We start from the raw sequence: 22,764 nt of genomic DNA, 5'->3' as shown, positions 1-22,764 counted from the left end.
TTCCGAGGAAGTTAAAATTATTAATTAGATTATGCCCAGTATGTGCTTTGCTCATTTCAGAAATGCATTATGTACAATTAAAATTTGAAATGTCCTCAGATATACAAATTAAAAATACAGATAAGTGGAATACTAAATCCCCAAACCTCATTTTAGGACATTTAGCTTCAACTGTCCCCCATACTAAACATTTAAGGAGCTCTGTTATAAATAGTGGAATGGTATGTTTCATATTGTAACCCCTTTCCCCTTAGTATCAGGAAAATATATAATTATAAAAGAAAACTAGATACAATACCAGCAACAAGGGTTATCAGTATTCTACAACCTGGACGTTCAGATATTGATGGAGTTGATTATAAATACTAGACTATGTAAAAAAAATGTTTTGACTAATTTTCCCAATTTCCTTTGAGCAATATTTGTTTAGAATCCAGGAGTATTAGGGATCTTCATTTCATAGCTGCAGAGTGACCCAGAAAGTAGGGTGATTTATCTAATATCCTGTAGTTAGCTGGTGGCATTGCTGGGATATCATCTGGGTGAGCAGTAATTTCTAATTTAGAGCTGGGGCGGCCATTTCTATGACATCTCCCTGAACAGTTAGGTTCTGGGCCCAGAATGTGTAGGAAGCTCATCAAAGATCATGATGTGTATAATAATGCTGCCCATTTAGATTGCCCTGAATGCCATGTTTTTACTTTCTTCTCTGGGCCAATGAGATGGTGATAGAGGCAAGGATGGTAAACAACTGCAGTCAGAACTTGTTCTCTCCCTGAAGTTTCAGAGAACCACTTTTATACATTATATATTTCAGATTATATTTGAAAAATGAAGCTTGGCTGAATAAATAAATAGAAGTCTAGAGAGCCTTTGTCTTTTTCTGTCTCCTGAGTGTGCTCAGTTCTTCTCAGTGATCTTATGAACAATAAATATTTTACTGTTTTTAAGGTAAGCATCAGTCTAAGGAGTAGATGAACTTCTCATGTGGCTAAAGCCTGTATATCATTGTAACAAGAGACTCTCATTAAAAACTTTCTAGAAACAAGTTCTTAATGTGTACTTGATTAGGAAAATAAATTAATCATACATGCCGGCTATTTAATATTGTAATTAGGTGTATATATATAGATACATCGTCAACGTGACACTCACACTTATTGGTAATGAATACATCATTAATGATCATAGATACTGTGAGGATCTTCCTTCATTCTTATTAATGCTTTATTGTGGAAAGGTGGAAAGTTCATTAGACCATATGTATATGTATGTGCGTATATATAATATACATATATTTTTTAGGTTAAGCGAAATGTTTCTACACTTTCTTTCTTAGCTATTTTCCCAACATAAAATGATGCTCTTCCACAGCTTTGGAAAGAGCAAAGGATGCTTTTGGAGGAAGAAGTGCCTTGTAAGGAGGGAACCTGGTGTCATGTGAGGGAAAGGAACACGGGGACAGGGAGAAGAGGTCAGTGGATATGCGTATGAGAGACCTGAGTGTGACCTGAGGGGACTTTGAGGTCATTACCTCACCAAGTACCTCTCTTCACTTCTTCAGTATCATTACACACAATTCAAAATTAAGTAGCAAGCAAGGTCAGACAGGGCTAGAGCAGGATGCTGTTTTCTTTCCATTACAGTAAGATCTTCTTTCCTTCACTCAGCCCTTTATTGCTTTTCTCGATTTTGCCCTTTTCAGCTCTGCTTCATCTTTCCACTGTTTGAAGCTGTTGTTTGTGTTATCTGTGGAGTGGAAACGATAACTCTGAGTTTATAGGCCTGGTCGTACACGAATGAGCACAAAAGTGGCTTTACCCATGGTTTCAAGGGCAATTAGTCTGGCAGGCTAACGCCCATGGAATAGTCTTTCCCAAAAAAAAGAAAAAGAAAAAAAAATAACCCTGAATAAACACATTTTCTACCAACACATTTTCTAACTTCAGGGGTATTCTACTAAATAGACAAAGCCCTTCAAAATTAGACTTTAAAAAAAAATCTTTATTCCGTTTAATTTAAGGAAAAAACACTGGTTTCTACATAACTTCTTTCTCCAATAGATTATTTGTGTGCAAAATTCAAAAGCATATATTAAGTTGTACAGGACCATGAGTGTCTGGGAGGGAGATGGGGCAGCGTGGCTTCTATTTTTCTATGCTGTTGAGTTTTAATGCCAAATTGTTTTAGGAAAATCACATTGTCCTGAATCACTCATGTAGAATCTATTTGGTTGTAGGTCATGTTGGTTTACATTAACATTATTTTAATTTTTGAATAAATCAGGATCTTTTCAGAGGTTTAATAGTCTGTCTTAAGGAAGCTTTGTTCCAAATAGGCCTCAAAGGCTCATAGGACTATTTTTTTCATCTGTGATATATTTATTTGTGTTGATTTGCACGGATATAACAATGATTTGCATGGGGAAATGAGGAGATAACTAAGAAAATATGGTAATGTTTTCTTGGTTATCTTTCCCCTGAGTAAACATAGATTCCTATGAAGAAACACAGTGGATAGAATTGGTCATTACCTTAAATTCTGGTGTGCGTATTTCCGGGCATTTTTCTCCAAAATGTGTTCTGACTGTTACATTCTCTTCTTCCCAAATTATTCTTAAAGAGACAATCCTCTTGCATAGATAAAGGCAAATATAAGGTGCCTTTTCTTTAAAACATAAGAGCAGCCCAAATAAAGGATCTGTAAGAATAGAAAATGAATCCTTAAAATTAATCTAGGAACAGGAGATAGATCAAATGTTTCCAATTTATCTTGGAATTTGACATATGGCCTATTTACAATAAAAGATAATTGGGGTCAGACCCGATGGTCTTGTGGATTCTTCTGGCCACCCACCTCGCTTAGTACAGACTTTACAGTGTCAGGTAGCAGGTGCTATGGATAGGCAATTAGCACAAAACTCATGGTTTTTAATCATTTTCTATAAGGCACATCCGTGTGGTTTTTTGTTGTTGTTTAACTTGCTGTATTTCTTAGCCTAAACACTATGAGAGTTTTACACAACCATGATTAGAATAATTACTCCCTAATTTTTTCAATATACTTCAATAATTTGAATTAAATACACCTCACTAGGTAGAATCCTTTGCCACTTTTGTAAGTGTTAGGGTTTTGTGAGACATTGAAGTGGACTGAAGTGGAGAATTATGATATTTTAAAAATTTCCTTTATTTGAAAGATGGTACTCAATGAATAAGTATTTTTGCTAACCTACTTTTTGTGAAAAATTGCCTCAAGTACCAAATCCTTCATGCCCCTCCTCTGTAATAGAAAACACAAAGGACAACAAAATCTAGTTCCACCTTTTTCTGATCGTTAAGAATGATATTCAGAGAGCTACTGATAATGGAAAACTTGGCTTTCAATGCAAAACTTGGCCTTCCCTGAAACTTCTGCATATCATAGAGACAGACCTGTTTATATATATATATATATATATATATATATATATATATATATAGGGGGGAAGATATAACTATATCTGTTCCCTTTTTACTAGAACTACTATCAGCTATTAAAACAAGAAGGACTCCCATGGTTATTTGGGGCTAGTAAATATTAGCCCACTTGCACACGTGTTTTGCCCTTGAGCCAGCTTCCGTCTGTACACTTCTGTGCATACATATTTAGCTCTGAGAATCCTTGATCTTGCCATTTTCCAGATAGAGGTATGAAGATTTCAAGTGAGTTAGTTTTGAATAAAGGATCTGAAAGAACAGATCTGATATGATCACAAAGTATCTCATGATTTTGTAAGCTAGTTGCTTTTCCTTTAAATTGCAAAGTTTATGGATTCCATGCTTAATAATGAAATCACATGCAGTGTAATTTTTATTGACTGTGGATGAAAACTAAACTCAATGGGAATATTTAACTGACATCATCCGTTTCTCCCTGTGTACATTTTTAAAAATTCATTTAACAAGTATGAAATGAATGTCAACTGGTGAGATGGAAAAACAGGTGGCCTGCAAGCTGCTACTTCCTTCTCTTGAGCTCAGAGCAGACATCACTAATCAATCATCTGTAGTCTCTCTTGGTGGAGTCTAGTTGTGAATTCCTAGCTTTTCTCAAAGTACTTCCTCAGACAGACACTGCCACTAAAGTGAAGATGGGAAATAAGACATTTGTTATTCCTGATCTGTAATTTACTCAGCTCTGTGCTAGACATTGTAGGGAAACATGAGTATGAGATATAATTCTTTGAAGAGTTTATAATCTACTTAAGGAAAAACAAAAACAAATGAAACAATTAGAGAGCAGCATAAGGCTTCAGATTTAATTTAAACTGAATTGTAATTAGAAGAGGGAAATGTTTTTATCATCTGTCATATACTTAAGCACACAGCAGCCGTAATGTTTTCTGTATTCTGATCTAGTAGTTCCAAATTTTATCTGTTCATTTCTTCACTTTATTAATAATTCATGGCATTTGGATAGCTCTTGGAAAACATCTCTGTGTCCTTGGACACAGTTCCTTAGATGTTGTGAAAATGATTTTGTTTTCTTTGTTTCTCTGTGTTAGCTTCATTTCAGGATTAACTTGGCTGAAAATCAAAAGATAGATCGCCCAATCAAAAGTTACAATGTGTTCATAAATTTCAAGGGCTTCGAATGTTTATGTTCAGAGGTGTCTGTGAAGAGCTAATGAAAAGCTGAACTTACAAGAAAATCTCCTTAAATCAGATTAATTTGGAATTTATGATGATTTGGTCAGCATCTGGGTGGATGGTTACCATTATGTTAAGTATTTGAGAGGACTTAGAAAAAGTTAATGCTGCAAATGAAGTAATAAGATAAATTCCTTAATTATGTAAGAGAACAAACCATTTTTAACGATTTTAGGAACATCTGCCTTACTTTTTCAGTGTAATTGCATGTAATCAGAGACGTGGCTTTTGAATACTCTTTTGATAGTAGTAATTATAAATCCTTCTACTCATTAGTAAACTATGACCTTTTCTAGGCATTGTTTCCTGACCTCACTAGAATTCCATTATGTATTTAGAAATAACATCACATTTCACTAAAAAAACTTATAATTCAGAAATTATGCAATTTTTTTGACTTCTTATGTAGTGTGAGATACTATTTTGGTATTGGTGGTTTTCTTTACTTTATTTCCTTTAAAAAAATTATTTCCCCATCATACTTTAAACTCCGAAAAGAGGCACTGGATCTTAAAGATCCTGGAAACCAGGTGGCTTAAAATTAGATATATAGACAGCATTATGGTCCTAGCCCCACTTCCTTCAGGAGTGAGGTAGTAAAAAAATATGAACTTTGAAGTCAGTCAGCCCTGAGGCCAAATCTCAGGTTGGTCTTATTCTCTAGGTGTGTAAATGTAGAGACGACATTTCTTTCTCCATTTATGAAGTAAGGATAATTTCTGGCACCACAGGAAGTTACTGAGTCATGATTTAGTATAATCATTTTCCTAAAAACTGTGGTATAGGACCTGTATATTAGTTAATATTCTTTTGTTTATAAGAAAAATAAACGGATTTTGGCTAGCTTTACATAAAATCAATTTACTGTAGTTTCTGTATGTCTCTCTGTCTCAGAATTGAAGGTATTACTAAATCTTGGGCAGGGCACATGCCAGAGCAAGGTTGGCGTTCTCAGCAGTAGGATTTCATGAATATTTTCTTTAAGACGCTGCATTAATGAGACTCAGCTTCAGCCCTTCTCTGTGTTCTATGTTTAAATTTCCGAGGGAAGCAGAAACTCTGGGATGAGTCTCAGCAATCTGTGTCTCAACAACCCCTACAGATGATTCCAATGATTGCCTAAGTTTGAGAGCTTACTGGTCTAACGCAACCCCTCTCCTCCTTCCCTGCCCCATCTCTGCTGCCTCTACTTAGAGGAGGCTAGAACCAAAGTTCACTCCATGAAGGCCCTTGTGATTCTGCATGTATAAGATAACTGTGGTCTTCCGAATCCTTACTACTGACATCATAGTACATGGAGGTGCCCTATGGAGGTTCCTCAGGTTTTAACTATATTCCTTCTACATCCCATGGGGAAGCAGCCACCTTATTTTCCCTATGCTGTGAGAAATCTCCCAGCAAAAACCATGATCTCTGCCCCCACCCCCCATTCCTCAAATTGCATATGGAAGACTTGCCTTCTAATGCGATGGAATCATTATTTGTCTTCTAGGAATAAGCATTTCTCTTTGGGGCACTAAAGTCTTAAATCAACAGAGTTTAAAATCTTGGCCAGGAATCAGTTACTTTGCAAATGGATCATTAGGTACCTTCATGAGCAGCACCAGCTCCACCTACCCAGATGGCTTCCCAGATTTCTTATATTCTAACCATTAAAGAAATGGCAATATATTTAGGCTACAGGCCTAGAGTACATGTTGCATCCCTCAAGACAGCATCCTAGTATTGCCAGGTATTATCACTGAGTCATAAGGTCAATGTCATCTTTCTAAAAGGTCATCTCCTTCTGGATGACACTGAAAATTACAAGACTATGAATGTCATCAGGATTAGCGCATTATCACACTATGTAAGAAATCAAAGCAGCGTGTAAGAGATTCAGTAAATACTTGTACAAGGATGATGACAAAGGAAGTGACATTAAATCCAAAATAACTGATCTTGATCATTAGGACAAATCGCTGGTCAAGCTATGGGAAAGGCTCAAGGGAATCGACCTATCTATCACATATTCTCTATGCCTTGTTTGCAAAATGAGGATAATACCTACTTGACGGCATTCTTGTTTTACAAACCAACAGTGTTTAGCATAAAGTTAGGACATTAAATATTAATTCCTTTTCTCTTAATTTTTTCCTACCACCTTATCATCAAACTAGGTCTGAGGAAGAAGAGATGTAGCAGCATGGGAAACAGCATTGTGAAAGATTAGCACTTTGTCACTTACTAGCATTTGGACTTTGAAATAGTTTTCTTTCCTGGTCTCATATGTAAAGCCAGGGAATTGAAACAGATGACCAATGGCAAAATTATATTCTAAGATACATGTTCATATCATTAGCAGTCAGGAGTCTAGAATCTAGTATAGTAGAAAGTTAGGATCAGACAGATCTGTATATAAATCTTGAGTCTGAATGACTCTAAATTCTGATCCCGACCTCTGGCTTTTTCACTTGATAGCTGGGTGAGCCTCCCGAGGCCCTCTGAATCTCTGAGTCCTCGCGTGTAAATGTCAGGATAATGTCCTACCTTATAAGGCTGCTATTAGGAGTAAGCGAAGAAGTTATGTAAAGTATCTCGAGCACCACTCTTCAGTGTAGCAGTCTCTGTGATGATGTCAGTGTTCTATCTGCTCTGCCCAATATGGCAGACACTAGGCACATATGGTTATTAGGCCCTTGAAATGTTGCTAGTGCAACTGAAAAACTAAATTTTACATTTTATTCAATTTTAATAATTTAAAGTACTGGTTCAAAAATGCCTGAGTCCTTTTTATAATCCTTTAAAATTTTATTTTTACTTATTAATATAAAGTTCTAAAAGTCTTAAAATTGAATGTAAATGCTATGGCTTGCATGTTTGTATCCTCCCCAAAATTCATATATTGAAACCAAAAGCCCAATGTGATGGTGTTGGGAGGTGGAGCCGTTGGGAGGTGATTAGGTCATGAGGGTGGAGCCCTCATGGGTTAGATTAGAGGCCTTGTAAAAGAGACCCTATAGAGCTCCTGTGCCCTTCCACAATGTGGGGACACAGCAAAAAGACCACCATCTGTGAGCCAGGCAGTGGGCTCTCACTAAATACTGAATCTGCTGGTGCCTTAATCTTGGACTTCCCAGCCTCCAGAACTATAAGAAATAAATTTCTGTTGTTTATAAGCCACACAGTCTATGGCATCCTGTTATAGCAGCCTGGGCAGATTAAGACAGTAAATAACAAGTAAAATACAATCCATAGATTTTTTTTTTTCCCCATCTGATCCTCCTCCTCCATAAAACAGAAGCCTGGAGGAGAAAAGGCTGGTAAAGAAGGCAATGTCCAGGGAAGAAAGTGAACTTAATATTGGGCAGATCACATAAGCATATTAATCCAAAGGGACAAGTGAGAGTCAGAGAGTCTAGTAGTGAACCCAGGGGTACAAGCCAGGGATACCAGGGATGACTGTGGAGGAATTCCCCAACCACAGGGCTCTTCACAGGCAAACAGGGAGTTAGGAGGGTCAGCTGTTCTCAGGTGGGACATTCACTGATGCACTGAGATCTAGTACCAGACATCGGCAAGAACCTAGAACTGAACTCTGCTTTGAATAGCAAAAGCCTAGAAAATTGAAATTATTTGTTCAATGTCACGCAAGTGGTTACTGGCAGATTGAGAGTTAGTATCCACTGCAAACTAGCCAGTCATTATGATAGACACAGCACAGGGAAATATAGCCATTATTTTGTAATATATAGCTTTAAAGGGAGTATAATCTATAAAAATATTGAATCACGATGCTGTACACCTGAAACTAACATAATATTTAGTTATAACTAAACATAACTGTTATAACTATAACGTAAATCAACTATATTTCAATTTAAAAAATGGGCGTTTGGTTTTTACTGATGATCAACATGTTCACAAAGGTCATTCCAAGGAGCAATATAAAAGCAATGACATCAGCGAATAACAAAATGAAATTCTTTCTGGGATAATTAATTACAGAAATTGTAGGCATACAATGGCTCAAACTTCAGTGATCCCCAAATCTAATTCTCATAATCCTATCAGCAGTGTCACTTTACATTTCCAGTGAACAATTTACTAGTAAGGAATGATAGATAAAAAATTATGAAGACTTCATTGCCTTTGCAATAAGCACTAGAAAGCATCTACTGCATGTTGCAAAATATCACAAATAATTAAAATATATCTACTTATTAAAATACCAGAATAGTGATGCTACAGCCTAGTTGTTGTTTATTTCCTCACGGTTATTTGTAAAATTCAATTTCAGAAGTTAACTGTCATTAGTGCAAAATGGAAAAACGTGATTAATGAGTTGAAGAAAAAGAAAATAGGGCATTGACTGTATAGTTCAGCATACGGTCAATATACTGTATACAAATATACATTGATTGTGTGTTTCAGATGGGAATTATGGTCTTCATTTGAGAAAAAATTCATAAATGAATCAACATTTTGCTAACATTCAATTGGAGTGTTATTTTGGGGACAATTATTGAAGTTCTACTTCTGAGTAAATTACAGTTGTATTCAACGTGGAAAGACTGGTTAAATGAAAGTCTCTATTGTTGAAAATATCAATATGAAATTCAAACATCAAAATTCAAAAATCTTTTCACTTGTTTTAAGATTAGTAGCTTCAATCAAACAGAGAACATGTAATCCAACCTTGACAAGCTGTACACAAAGAAACTGTAATGAATTTGCAAATTATTTCTCCAAACTGTGGATAATATCCAGTATTTGATTTTTTTTTTTTTTTAACATTACTTGATTTTGGAATTGAATTTGGAGTCAGCTCTCCTGGGTTCTTCAGAGTGGTGAGAGAATTAATGGGACACCATACTGTTTTTCATTGTTTCCTGATGGGAGTGTCTTCCAACAACTTAATTGCTCCTACTTTACTTCCCCCAGCCACCTAATTTTTATCCTTGTCCTTAATTGCTCCTGCCATTGGCACCATATGTGTCAGCCCACGAGGAACAATGTCAGTATCATTTGCTGCAAGATGATCCTCACCCCAGGTGGTTTCATGGCAAGATGAACAAAGGCGAAGGAGAAAGTAATTTATTTTTTAAAAACTAGAATGCCAATTTACTAATGGAAAATTAGAACTATAACTGTCACATAGACTAAAATATGCATCAGTAAGAGTTGTGCTAATAAAAACATTCTGGTCTGTGTGACAGTTATGATTTTTTTTTTGTAACTTATGAGTTTTTTAGAGTGTAGACTGGTATATAAGGAAAGCCAAATTTTATCCAAAAAGTGCTTGGTGAGGAAAGAAGAATTTTTAATTTTAACATTAGTAGTATCAGGTTAATAGAACCTGGGTCCATAGCCATTTCTAAATGGGGTGAGCCTATTATGATTTTAGGATAGGGTACTATTGTGTACCTGAAATTTAAGAGATTGTCATTTAACTACATTAGGTCAAAGATAACCCAAACTTTATATATAGGGGACTATAGCAATAATATTTTTAACATATCTAGTTATTTGTTCAAAGATATCGTTCCTGAAACATAGGGACATTGAAAACTAAAATTAATGCCTTAAATCTTACTTGGAATAGAACAGTCAGCCAACATGGTGTGCAAAGCACTGAATCATCTATACTCAAGTTATATTTGGTGATATATCTTCAGAATAAAGAATTTATATTTCACTTTATGTGTTGAATGCAGATATGAACACTTTTGCATTATTATTTTAGTGCATTTTGTTATTTTAATTAGCTCAGCAAATTCTTTTTGATTTTATAACATAATCCACAGCCTAAACAAATAGTATTTATTAAAATTAACCTGGTATTTACACTAACATTTTATTGTGTACCTGAAAGACCACATGCAAACGTATATTAGTAATTTGAATCCATTTGTGAAAACGATATATATATTTGACTATATCTAAATAGCCAGCATTTTATTTATGATATGGCTAATGTCTTATTTTCCTAGGCTTTGTGCAACATTCATGAGTGCCGAAAAGTTTGAGGTTGTATTATTGAACCTGGATGTGATTTTGTGGGGAAGGTGATAGGGAGTATTATGACTCTCCTGTGAAAAACACACAGAGAGACATGCAAATAAACATAGTTTTTCTGATCATTTCAAAGACACAGAGAAAGACTTGATGAGGAGTAAGCAAGATGGTAAAATGATTTTGAGTGATACCATGTCCTTTAAAACAAATCACTGAAGTTGTGTCAACAAGCAAGAAGTTAGGACAGTTGGCCCTTGAAAAACATGGGGGAAGGGGGTGGTTAGAGGTGCCCACTCTCTGCGCAGTGGAAAGTCCGCATATAACTTTTATCGGCCCTTCTTATCTGTGGTTCCACAACCACAGATTCAACCAACCGTGGATCCTACAGTACTAGGGTATTTACTATTGAGAAAAAATCCACATATAAGTGGACCTGCGCAGTTCAAACCTATGTTGTTCAAGGGTCAACTATATATTAAAAAAGCCGTACAACTGAGTTCAGGTCATCAGGTCATCTATCTGTGATCCGCTCATTTGTTCATGCCTTCACTCATGTACCAACATACGCATCAGGCTCTACACAGAGGCAAATGAAACTTGGTCCTTGCTGTTGACAAGTACACAGCCAAGACAGGATGACTATTTAATTCTTTCAGCAATGAATATTACTTTAGGACATTGGTCTTAGCTTATTCTTATATTACTATGTACTTTGGTCCTTCCCCCATTCAACTTAGCTTTCTGTTCACCATAGCTGTGATTTTTTGTTTTAATGCTTTGCATTGTTTCACTGCATTCATCGGTTCTCACTGAATTTCTCTGGATACATTTCTTGATAGGTAATCAATCCTCTTCTAGTTTTACTCTTTGATGTTTTCTTAATTGCTCTCTTCTGGACCTCACAGCTGCCCGTTGCTTAGTTACCAACCCTCTCTTAAACTTCCTGTCTCTGATGGGTCTGGCCGGTGTTACTGGAAGGTGTACCATATACACGAAGGAATAGGGTCTGCGAATTACCAAAATGGACCTGGGTTCAGGTAAAGATGGTGACCACGGTTGCCATAACCATCACTCTAGGCTTACGTTTCCCACAGGGGGAGAACTTTCAGAAGTTATGGTTTTAAAAGACAAGTAGATCAATCCCCACAAAAAACTGTCAAAATGCAGAAGGAGAGGGAGAGGGAGTGGGGGGAGATTAATTTGGCAGTTGTTTCGGAGGGTAACTTTAAGATAAAAATGCTTAAAAAGATTTTTTTTAATTGAAGTACAGTTGATTTACAATGTTGTGTTAATTTCTGATGTATAGAAAAGTGATTCAGTTATACATATATATACATTCCTTTTTTTTTCTTTTCTTTTTTTTTTGTGGTACACGGGCCTCTCACTGTTGTGGCCTCTCCCGTTGCGGAGCACAGGCTCCGGACGCGCAGGCTCAGCGGCCATGGCTCACGGGCCCAGCCGCTCCGCGGCATGTGGGATCCTCCCAGACTGGGGCACGAACCCACGTCCCCATGAGCTCTCAACCACTGCGCCACCAGCAAAGCCCTATACATTCCTTTTTTTAAAAAATATTCTTTTCCATTATGGTTTATCATAGGATACTAAATATAGTTCTCTGCGCTATACAGTAGGATCTGGTGGTTTATCCATTCCAGATATATTAGCTTACATCTGCTAATCCCAACCTCCCACTCCATCCCTCCCCCTCAACCCCTTCCCCCTCGGCAACCACAAATCTGTTCTCTATGCCTGTGAGTCTGTTTCTGTTTCATAGATAGGTTCATTTGTGTCATACTTTAGATTCCACATATAAGTGATATCACATGATATTTGTCTTTCTCTGTCTGATTTACTTCACTTAGTATGATAATCTCTAGTTGCAACCATGTTGCTGCAAATGGCATCGTTTCATTCTTTTTTATGGCTGAGTAGTATTCCATTGTATATATGTATCACATCTTCTTTATCCATTCATCTGTCTATGGACATTTAGGTTGTATCCATGTCTTGGCTATTGTGAATAGTGCTGCTATGAACATAGGGGTGCATGTGTCTTTTTGAATTATAGTTTTGTCTAGATATATGCCCAGGAGTGGGATTGCTGGATCATATGGTAGTTCCATTTTTCTTTTTCTTTTTCTTTTTTTTTTTTTTTTGCAGTACGTGGGCCTCTCACTGTTGTGGCCTCTCCTGTTGCAGAGCACAGGCTCCGGACGCGCAGGCTCAGTGGCCAGGGATCACGGCGCAGCCGCCCCGCGGCATGTGGGATCTTCCCGGACCGGGACACGAACCCATGTCCCCTGCATCGGCAGGCAGACTCTCAGCCACTGCGCCACCAGGGAAGCCCCCATTTTTCATTTTTTAAGAAACCTCCATACTGTTTTCCATAGTGGCTGTACCAACTTACATTCCCACCAACAGTGTAGGAGGGTTCCCTTTTAAAGAAGATTTTTAAAATCAAGTTGCACTGTATATGATGAGATGTAACCTCTTTTTCCTTGATAAAAATTAATTAAGGAGCTCCATTAGTCTTTAGGCTTTGGAGTTGGGTTTGTTTGGATGGAGCGATGTCCTGAGCCTGAGCTCAAAGGGAGAAAAAGAGTCTGGTTGCATTCAGGAAACCTGCCTCTTGGTGTCATCTAGTTAAACTTAGATTTACTCCCTGGAGCTGCTCCTGACATGATAAATCATAGTTGCTCTTGATAGTTCAAGGAATGACACATGTTTTTCCTCAAATGTTGGAATATTTCAGGGTAAATGTTGCTGGACTTCTGATCCCAATATGTAGCAGAGTTTTGAAATTTTGGTGTACATCACAATTATCTATGCACCTTTAAAAAAAATACAGGCTGGGGCTTCCCTGGTTGCGCAGTGGTTGAGAGTCTGCCTGCCGATGCAGGGGACACAGGTTCGTGCCCCGGTCCGGGAAGATCCCACATGCCGCGGAGCGGCTGGGCCCGTGAGCCATGGCCGCTGAGCCTGTGCGTCCGGAGCCTGTGCTCTGCAACGGGAGAGGCCACGGCGGTGAGAGGCCCGCGTACCACAAAAAAATAAAAAGTAAAAAAATATAGGCTATAGATAGGGTCTCAAACCAGATCTCCAGAATCAGTTTCTGCCAGTGGAACCGGCATGTGTGAATTTTCAATAAGTTTCATAAGTATTTCTGATGTTCAGGAAGGGTTGAAACCTGAGTTTCCATGCCTTCCCTTGTAGTGGCCTCAGGGACAGGGAATTCTGACTCCATGCTTTGCTCTTGACAGTAGGAAAAGCAGATCTGGAACTTAGAAGCCTGGATACGTATGAGTGCTGAGGCTGCCTCTGCTGAGGATGTACATAGAAAAGGAAAGCCGGCGTCCAAATATTGGAGAATACCTTCAGTGGTGGACCTCAGAGGAGAAAGCTTGCTGGGGAAGAAGACAAAGAAAAGACAATGGAAGTTGAAGAGAGCTCTATCTTACTCATTTCAGGAGAGTGGATTCATCAGGGCGCATGCTACAGGAGGATGAGCACCCAGCAAAGGCAGTGGAACTTGGTGATCAAGAGGTTATCAGAGATGTTCAAGAGAGAAAATCATGATGGGGATAGAAGTTAGATTGCAGAGGTCAAAGGCCACTCTTCTCAACCCTCCTCAAAGAGATTTAAAACCAAAGGAATTTCTGATTCCCAGCCCGGATGTACTAAACTGGGATTTCCAAAAGAGAGGCCTGAACATCTGTCATCTGAATTTTTAGAAAGCTACACAGGGCATTTGGTAATAAAGCCAGAGTCCAGGGGCCGGGAAGGAAGCAGAATGTAAGGAGTAGGGGCAGGAATATAGACCGCTCTTCCAAAATGGTGGTAGGGAAGGGGGAAAAAACCAGATGGCAGAGAATGAGAGGTAGGTAGAGTGGGTAGAAGAAAACTTTTTGTGCTTTTGTACTTTCCCTGGAAGGAATCGAGCATGTTTGAAGGGCAAGAGTGGTTAAGACCAAGAGTTTACAGGAGCAACTAAGAAAGGGTAAATGAAGTTCTTGAGAAAATAGCATCAAAACCTATCTTGGGGGGCATGGGGGTGGGGAAGGTTAGATCAACACTGGATTCTTGTTTCATTGTGAAAAAGAGCTGAGGGCAACCCTTAGGAGCCAGAGAAGTAATTGGTCCTTACCTGAGACTATTATGTCTTCACCTGTTTGAATGTTGCATTTCAGTGTAAAGTCTTCAATCCACATCGTAGCATGGAAATGATGGACCACTGTCAGGCTTGAACGAGCTAAATGGGCCAGAAGGGGTGATGCTAAAGAAGTTCAGGAAAACCTGAGAAAGTTAACTCTTAGTCATTTCACAGGTTTATGGAAATGGTGATTAGGGAGAGTTTAAGCTTCTGTAGACTTTCAGGTCTATTAACAAGTTCCAAAGCTTCTATAATTCTCCACAAAGATGGACATTGATTCTGAACAATGATTTTTCATCACATTGGAGTGCTGAGCAGCACTTATTTATGCTCTCAAAGAAAGTTACCATTTGCCTCTAAAATGATCGATTTTTCATTTCAGTGGAGTCTCCTTTCTCCTGCATTAAACGCCAGGAAATGCCGGGGTGCTGTGTATTCAGCCCGTATTGCAAGTAAATCATGAAAACTCTGACAAACATAACTTACAGCTGTCAGCTGGCTTATTCTCAATGAATGGTTCTTTGGCAGTATGTGTTTAGGCTGGTGACAATGAGTACAAAGAATGGGATCGAATTTTAACACATGTCCTGCACAGACCCTAGCTTATTTCACCTGGCTACTGTTCAATCTATTTTTCTAGGTGCAGCAAACATAAGAGTTCAAAGAAAATAATCTAACTATGAAGAAGTGATTTCTCACAAAAGATAGGGCAATGTGGCTGCTTCTTGTCACTGTGTTCATATCTACTCTTTTCTGCTCTTTGCGGGGGAGTGGGGTGGCGGCAATCATGCATACCACCCCTTTAATTGTATCAAGAATCTGTTAAGGGACTAAGAAATGCAGGTGAGCTTATTTAAACTAATGATTTCAGAATTAGGCCTAAATAGTTAATTTTGTTAGATTCTCTTCTCTTTCATTCAACAGTTGGATTTTTTTCTAAGATAAAGTTAATATCCACCTGGCCCTTAAAAATATGTGAAATGGACACATAATTTACTTGTTGATTTTATGATGTTTTTGAAACAAAGGTCCAGGAGAGAGAACTCAGAGAATTTCTCCCTGCTGCTTACGTTCGCTGCTGAGAACTGGGTAAGGCTTGTTACCACTACCTCCTGTAACAGGACGGCCTGTTTAAACTCGAGTCGGTGCATCTGCTCTACAGTAATGCCAAGTGATTCATGTGTGGTTATTTTAGATGCTACTCTTGTAAGAAGTTGCTTGTCCTCCAAATTTTGAAGATGTTATTGCTCAATTCGAAATAATTTTTACAAGTTCACTTATTTATATCATTTATTTATTCTGCCAACAAATTGAGTACCCTCTGCAACGTGCCAGGCACCAAATGAATGAAAGAGATCCCGACTGCTGGGAAATCACTATCTAGTAGAGCAAGCTGACTTGTAAATGACACCAGCTTAATAATTAGTACTTTAGAAGTATTTGAATATTAGGCATGTTTGAATGGAGACCTATACTGTCCATGCTGGTGTGGCCGTTTAAGATGGGATTGCTTATCTCTGAGGATCAATCAGGAAGCCTGAAAAACTCTTTGAAAGGAAGTGCGTTCACCTGTGAAGCAATTCATAAGCCCCGCCTCCCCCTCGCCCAAACCAGAGGGCAACGTCAGGACGCAGGAACGTCTTTCTTAAGAAGCTGCCTCACCCCACTTGACCATCACTTCAGGTCTTTCCCTGTGATACGTCAGTTCAGTTTCAGTGGAAGAGGATTTCCGTGGTCAAACGCTCGTGGTAGGATGAGTTTCCTTGGGTAAAAACCTGAGCCCTACAAATATCCAAAGTGAGAAACTGCGTCAGGAGGAGTACTCCATCCAGAGATTTATTTTGTTTCCTTCAACAGCCAAAGTGGCTTTTGAAGATCAATATGCCCTTTGTATTGCTGCCGAAAGCAAGCAAATGTGCCAAATCATAAACTGTCTTCGGAGGAATAACTACAGGAAAGCCGGCCAGGCCCGAGGCAGCTGTCTGGCAGCCCGGCTGCTAGGAACCCGCCGCCCTTTGGAGCTGTAAATCTTCACCTTGTCGCCCCCGGGGTGACTTGGCCTCCCGGGCATCACGCGCAGGTGAGTGCCTTCAGAGGTGCAAGCTAGGGAGCCTCTCTGACCTGGTGACTCGGGTCACACGCTTGAGTAAGAATTTAAATATGCCGAAAAGCAAATAGTGTTCTCACTTTGAATTTCATTTCCCGGGGGAGAAATGGGCCCCAGCCTGTACCATCCTTTCCAGAACTGCTGGAGCGGGTCTGGTGGCTTTTCGAGGTTTCAGAGAAGGTACAGGGGGTCCCGGCAGTGGCAGAGATGTCAAATCCATGAGAGTGATTTGAAGCTTCTTTTGCAAGTAGCTAAATATGGTCTTCCATGAAGCAAATGACATTATTAAAATACTTTTCCGTGGGCATGCAGGTGGGGAGGAAAGGGAGGAGAGAAGCAGAAGCCTATCTCTCGTGAAAAGAAAACCAAGTCAACTATTTTAGCTCTCAGAATGTCCTCAAAAGAAACCAGGGTGATTTGCTGGATTTTGATAGAAATCTTAAGGAAAGTAGTGGATAACTGGCATTGAAGTAATTGAAACAAACTTTAGAGTGGGCTAAATAACTTCTGTGAACAACCACAGGGAACTGTTTTGCAACCAAAAAAGTTGTGTGATGTATGGCTTAAGTCTCTGAAAGGACAAACCTAGAAGTACAATCTCTGTTCTCACTTTGGGACCAGGTTAGCGTTGCTACTGGACTGGGGGTAAGTGGTGTGGAATGTGGTTTGGGCCCATCTTTCAGCTGTGTTAAATGAACCTTCTGGATTGGCATATCAGTGAAATAGAGGGGGTCTTGGATTTCCATGGTAAAGAATTTGTTTCAACTGCTGCTTATTCATTCATTCATTTAGGTACTACCTATTTAACTGTCTCCTACGTGCAAAGCACTGGGCTAGGTGAAAAAATCACCATGAAAAAATATCACAATCTGTGACCTTAAGGTCCCAACACCAAGTTGGTAGGAGACCAATGAGTGAAGTTGATGAGGAAATCAGGTGGTCTGGAACAAAATGGGAAGAGCTTATTTGTCTTCAATAACTTATATTTTATCAGTAAAAGTTATTTGCCGAGAATGAGGTGGAAATGGTTGGCCATTTGAGGAGCACTTGAAAGATTTGGAAAGGCCACAGTGAGAAAGGTGATAGGGTGGTGGTCAACAAGGAATCTCAGAGCTGCCTAGTGGTGGAGAGGGCAGGTGCTATCAATAGGTAGCACTAATTATTTTTGAGATCAGCCTGAACCTTTCTCATAAAACTGCTACGTGGCAAATAATGACCAGGAACACATAAGAAAGTCCTGTGGGCTGGAGGCCATTGAAGATGGTTGTCCCAAAACAGGATGCTTCCGTCTTCTTAAGCGAAGATAACTCAGGAAACACGGTTTGGGGAATAATTTCCAGGCTTGCCAAGGGCAAAAAAGAGGTAAAAATGAACTAAGAAAAAGTCACTAGTGATGAGTCAACATCACAGAGATGAGAATAAGAACATAATCTTTCAGTGCACCACTGAGGCAGCAGAATATAGCAGAATTGTTGGGGGTTGTTGTAACTCTTCGTTTAACCTTTAGAGGAACTGCCAAAATGTTTCCGAAGTGGCAGTACCATTTTACATTTGAACCAGCAATGTAGGAGGGCTCCAATTTTACCACATTCTCATCAACACTTGTTAATTCTAGCCATCCTAGTGGGTAGGAAATGCTATTTCATTGTGGGTTTTCATTTGCATTTCCCTTATGGTTACTGATGTTGAGCATCTTTTCACATTGTTAACCATTGGTATATTTTCTTTGAAGAAATGTCTATTTTGATACTTTACCCATTTTTAGCTAGGTTATTTGTCTTTTCTTACTGAATTGTAAGTGTTCTTTAAGTAGTCTAGATACAGTTCCTTATCAGATAAATGGCTTGCAAATATTTTCTCCCATTCTGTGGGTTCTTTTTTCATTTTCTTGGTTTCCTCTAAAGCACAAAAGTTTTAAATTTTGATTAAATCCAATTTACCTATTTTTTCTTATTGCTGGTTTTTGCTGTTTTATCTAAGAAATCATTGCCTAACCCAAGGTCATGTAAATACTCTTATGTGTTTTTTTTTAAGAATTTAATAGCTGTGGTTCTTAGCATTTTGGTCTGTGATCCATTCTGAGTTAATTTTTGTGTATGGTGTGAGGTAGGGGTCCAACTTCATACTTTTGCATGTGGATATCCAATTGTCCCAGCACAATTTGTTGGAAAGAACATTTCTTTCGCCCACTGAATTGTCTTGGCAATTTTGTCAAAAATCAATTGACCCTAAATGTAAGGGTATATTTCTGAACTTTAAATTGATCTATATGTCTGTCCTTATACTAGCATCACACAATCTTTACTGTAGCTTCATAGTAACTTTTGAATAGGAACTTTGGGAATTCAAATTTTCCAACTTTTGCCTATTATGGGCCCTTTGCATTTCCAAATGAATTCTAGGATCAGCTTTCCAATGTCTGCAGAAAAGTCAGCTGGGATTTTGATAGGGATTTTGCTGATGCTCTAAATCAACCTGGGAAGTATTGACATCTTAACAATAATAAGTCCTCTCTCTGATCCATGACCATGAGATGTCTTTCCATTTATTTAAGTCTTTTTGAATTTCTTTCAACAATTTCCTGTAGTTTTCAGAGTATAATTTTTACACTTTATTTGTTAAATTTATTCCTATGTATTTTATCCTTTTAATGATATTGTAAATAGAATTATTTTCTTTAATTTTGGATTGTTCATTGCTAATGTATAGAAATACAATTGATTTTTGTATATCAATCTTGTACCCTGCAGTCTTGCTGAACTCATTTATTCCTTTTAATAGATTTCAGTGGCTTCTTCAGAATTTTTCTATACACAAGATTATGTGGTCTGCAAAGAGAGAGTGTTTTACTGCTTCCTTTCTAATCTGGATACCTTTTATTTCATTTTCTTACCTAATTGCCCTGGTTAGAACCTCCGGTAAGATGTTGAATCAAAGTGGCAAAAATGGACATCCTTGTCTTGTTCCTAATTTAGGGATAAAAAATTCAGTCTTTCATCATTAAGTATTATATTAGCTGTGGGTTTTTGTAGGTGCTTTTTATCAGGTTGAAGAAGTTTCCTTTGATTCCTAGTTTGTTGAGTGTTTTCATCACAAGAGACATTGAATTTGTTCAAATGCTTGTCTGCATGATCATGTGACTTGTCTTTTATTTTATTGGTATGGTATATTAAGTAAATTGATATTCCAAGGTTAAACTAACCGTGCATTCATGGTTGTAATTTATAATCCTTTATTTCTGGATCTGGTTTGCTAGCATTTTGTTAAGGATCTTGGCATCTGTATTCATAAGAGAATGGCTTGTTTTTTCCTGTGATGGCTTTGTCTGATTTGGTGTCTAGGCTACATAAAGAACTCTTACAACTCAATAATAAAGGACAACCCAACTAAAAATGGGTAAAGGATCCAAATAGACATTTCTCCAAGGAAAATATACAAATGGCTGATAAGAACATGAAGATGCTCAACGTCAGTAGCCATCAGGCAAATACAAATCAAAACAGTGAGATAACACTTGACACCCACCAGGATAGCTAGAATCAAAAAGTGTTGGTGACAATGTGAACGTTTAGAGTGGCATTATAAGAGCCCCAAAGTAGAAACAACTCAAATTTCTGTTAGCTGCTGAATGGATAGATGAAATGCGGTATGCCCATACATTGGAATATTAATCCTCAATGTAAAGGAATAAAGTACTGATACACGCTACAAATTGGTTGAACTTGGAAAACATTATTTTAAGGGCACAGGAGACCACATGTTATACAATTCCATTTATATGAAAGGTCCAGAATAGGCACATCTATAGAGACAGAAAGTAGATCAGTGGTTGCCTAGGGCTGTGCGGTGGGGGATGGGAGGGTGGGGGGGAGAGGATTGTGGGGAAATAGGGAGTAATTGCTAATGGAGACAGCTTTTTATTTATTTATTGTTTGGTGAAAATGTTCTAAAATTGATGGTTGCATAACTTTGAATATGTGAATAGACTAAAAGACATTGAATTTTACGCCTTAATTCACATACCATACAATTTACCCCTTTACCTCAATAAAATGGTTTTGTGTATATATAAAAATTGATTCTGTGAGCTAGACATCGTGCCAAGTCTTTCACATCCATTACATTGTTTAACGGTGACAGCAACCCTGTTAGCGGGGAATATTATTACCATTTTACAAATGAAAAACACTGAGGCTTAGAGAGGTTAAGTAACTTGTCCCAGGTCATATACCTTGTAAGTAACAGATTAAAGCAGGCAGTGTGCTTGTGAAGCCCAAAATTAACCATGGATCTCTTGTAGCTGAGGAGACATCTTATTTTAGTCCAACTTACCTCTATCTACTGCATTTTTTTCCATCCTTGGTCATACTCTTTGTATCAGCATAGGGAAAGAAAAATGGAGGCTAAAAGCTATTTAAATACTGTGAGTAGCCTTTTAAATTTGTACCTAGTAAAGAAGAAACAGAATGATCGATGCCAGCTATTTAAGACGACAGCTTAACTCTCTATGTGTTTTTTCTGTGTAGACACATTCTTCAAGAGAATTCACGTATGTGAACTTTTTTTAAAAAAGACTGGAGAGAAGAGCTAGTTTCAGACACTGATTTGTTCTGCAGCAAATTAAGGCAGGGGAATAAGGCTCTCTTTTCCTTTCCTAAAACTCTTGCCATCTGGTTCTCAGTGTCCCTTTAACATAGTTTTCAGGCTGTGAAATTCTGTACATCTTTATGAGCTCAAGAATTGACCTTTGAGAGGGAAGTCTTATTTTATTGTGCTGGCACCACACATCATAACTCTTATTTTGCTTGGAGATCTCATTCACTGTCATCACCAACATGTGCAACAGAGATACGTCATGTTTATGGCTAGAATATTCCTTTTATTTCCAGTTATAGTTTTCCCATAAAATCGCGACTAAAAATAATCTCCATGTGGTCATTGAATGTTATTGCTTGGAACAGAAATGCTAAAACAATTTGCTTATTTAGGATCCTGGGTGTTTCCCAACATTTTGAAGCACCTCAATCCTCCACGAAATATCTTTTCAGCCAGAGCAGTAGTGATGTAAGTCTGCGGCTTTTCTTTTCATGTATATTATGGGATTGTGTTAGCTGCAAATATATTTGGTACTCCTCCCACGTGTATTGGAGTACACTGGGTAAATAATTCTATTTTGACTCTTCTCTCCTAGATATTTTATAGCTATGATGGACGTTCTTTCAGGAATTGTTCATTAAAAAAATAAAATTTCCCAGTGGTAAAAGGCAGGGCCTGCACATTGTACTGAGATCCAAAAACTACTTGTATGCATCTTCAAACTTAGATTTTGTCTTCTACCTATCATCTTTTTCTATATGTACAAGTTCCCTCTTGAACTGGGTAAGCAGGCTGGGAGGGAGACCTTGCCCCAGCAGACCAAGGGCAGAGAAACAGAGGGTCCTTGGAGAATCCTCAAGGTCAAGCCCTGGGAACAAAATCCAAAGGGTTGGTGGTGGGGTGGGGGAGGGAAGCTTGCAGAGGAAGAAGCAGAAAACAAAGTCCAGTAGGGAAGAGCTTGGCAGAACTAACGGGATAGGGGCAGAGGAAGGAGTGATTTCCATAAATGCAGGCGACTGTCTAAAACTTGGTACTTGTGATCTGATGCAGTGACGTGAACATGGCTCTGGATTCAAATCTTGCTTAGTAAACTAGCTCAAATAAGTGATTTTACCCCTCTGCACCTGAGCTTCTCATCTATTAAATGTGTATCTTCATGATCACATCAACACCATTACAATAACTGTCTCTTCCCAAATACCTGTAATATGCTATTTTACATA

The sequence above is a fragment of the Delphinapterus leucas genome, chromosome 17 (assembly GCF_059928025.1).
Source record: "Delphinapterus leucas isolate spDelLeu-1000000601 "Yukka" chromosome 17, BTC_Dleu_Yukka2, whole genome shotgun sequence".
Lineage (NCBI taxonomy): Eukaryota > Metazoa > Chordata > Mammalia > Artiodactyla > Monodontidae > Delphinapterus > Delphinapterus leucas.
This window is presented reverse-complemented; position numbering follows the sequence as displayed.